Genomic DNA, 2,238 nt, shown 5'->3' with positions numbered 1-2,238 from the left:
TAGCGCGGACGTCAGGTGGCCGCGGCACGTGTCGCAAACGATAACCGCGCACGGTGGGTGCACGACCCTCCTGCCCGGAGCGAAGCCAAGTCTCATTGATACAGACCACGTCTGCGTCAGTGTCAGTTATAGTTTCAGTCAACTCGTCGTGCCCCGTACTGAGGGATCCAGCATTATACAACCCAACTTTAAAGTTTTTAAAATGGAACATGACAATAATAATAAACTACGGAACAAAAACAACAAGCGGGCAGCTGTATACATGTAAGTAAAGTGAAACTTGAGATAAATATAAAAAATGTAACGTAAGCACAATTGGTTGCTTGAGTGAGAAGTGTATGTGTAATGTGAATACAAGTAAATAGAATATTAATTATATCGTTCCAGAGTGAACTACCTAACAGTGCGTGGATGAGTGCAAAATTCACATCCGCAATGCCACCAAAGAAACAAAAACTTTCACGTAGAAAAGCCATGACACGAAAGCAAAACTTATTTAAAATACAAATAGAAAAGAAAATGAATAAAACAGAAATACTACTACAGTGACTTCACTATTACAGTGTTTCCGAGCACAAATACAGAAAATATAATAAAAACAACTAAGCGTCGCTGCGATTGCCACTCTCGGACCTAAAAATATCCAGGTCGAATGGGCGACGCACGCGGTGACACGGCTGTCCATCCCTCTGGCGAGCAAAAATCTTGCCATCGCGGGTCCATACATAGCGCCAGGTGGCGGTGCGCGCCGCGTCTCGAGCGCGCTGGAACAGCTGGCGGTTGGCGGGCGTCAGCCGCTCGTTGGCGTAGAACCGCTGCGGCGCCGCGTCCAGGCCCAGGCCCTCCGTGGTGGCGCCGCGGCGCACGCGCGCCTGCCGCAGCAGCTCGTCGCGGACGGCGCGCCGCGCCAGGCGCACCACCAGCGGGCGCGGCCGGCCCGCCGCGCGCCGCGGCCCGTGCGGTGCGCGAACACCACGTCCCGCGCGTCCAGCTCCACGCCCAGCTTGGCAGCAACCCGCACGACCAGCCCGACCGCGCTCTCGCCTGACTCCTCCGGCACGCCGGATAGCTGCACGTCGTTCACCAGCAGCTCCTGGTCCCGCTCGTTCAGCTCCGTTTGGAGGGTCGCGATGGCCTCCTCCATCGCCTTGGTGGCTACTGACGCTGCGCTGTCGACGACCGCTTTTTCCACAGCATCGACGCGACCCTCCAGAGCATCCACCTTCGCATTGATGTCTGCCATGCAGGCCCTGACATCCTGGAACTCCTGGCGGAACTCCCTAAGCTCGTGTCTCAGGGCCTGGAGCTCCCGTCGAAACAGATGAATCTCATCACCAAGTGACACCGGCGAGTCCACCGTCCCAGCATCCGACGAGACCTTAGCAGCGGCGGGAGGCACCGATTCAGCGGGCGAAGCGCTGGCGGAACGCGCAGCGGCGTCTCGGCGTGTGTCGGCGTGGCTGTCGCGCGGCCGGGCCCGCTTGCACGTCGGGCAGCTCCACTCCCGGGGGACCACCGCGCCGGCAGGAACCCCCACGCAAGTGCAGTGGTAGTGGCCGCTGCATTTTGGGCACACGACGGTTCCACTACGCCCGGTAAACTTAGCACAAGCCGCGCACTTGGTGGACATAGCTGAGTTTATTTATTTATTTTTATTTTTTTTGTTGTGGGTAGTTTAAAGTGTGTAACTAGGTCAATAAAAATTAACAGTGGTTTTTCTTTTACAACACTGCACTAAAAACTTCGCGCACAATGAATGTTGTTAATTAGAAAGTTATTGTGAATCACTTAAAGGAACAGAGACGAAAACACTTTTGTTTTATTTTTATTATGACAAAAAATATTTAGGCGCGTACTTCTCGTAACGTTTCGAGGGTAATTGGGCTTTCTAATCGTAAATACTTTTTAATATTTCCCAGTAAAAACTTCTAAGAAATCAATATGGAAAATTTCTTTTTTCAGTAATTAAAGACTTCTTAACATTGCTTTTATAATTGTTCTGAAAATCTGTTCTTCGAAATTAATTCTCATTCAGAACTCGATGTAGAGCGATCAATTATAATTAATGGTGCGACCTTGCTCACTTTGGAAGTTTAAAGGACAGCACTCGATATTAACGTTGAGATTATACATTGTCTTAAAATGAATTCAGAATATTTGAGCACTTAGTTTGAATTTATTTCAGGATTTGTTGATTGTGAGTGACAAATGTTTCCATACATTTGTTGATGCTTAAAG

At 50.0% G+C, this 2,238-nt stretch overlaps 1 pseudogene; it reads right to left on the bottom strand.

Moving 5' to 3' along the window:
* Nucleotides 1-530: 530 nt before the first annotated feature.
* LOC141432366 (uncharacterized) lies at nucleotides 531-1,847 on the bottom strand (annotated as a pseudogene).
* Between the last annotated feature and the right edge of the window lie 391 nt (nucleotides 1,848-2,238).

The sequence above is a fragment of the Choristoneura fumiferana genome, chromosome 11 (genome assembly GCF_025370935.1).
Source record: "Choristoneura fumiferana chromosome 11, NRCan_CFum_1, whole genome shotgun sequence".
Taxonomy (NCBI): Eukaryota; Metazoa; Arthropoda; class Insecta; order Lepidoptera; family Tortricidae; genus Choristoneura; species Choristoneura fumiferana.
Note: the sequence above shows the minus strand (reverse complement) of the source record. Positions and strands in the feature narration are given on the sequence as shown.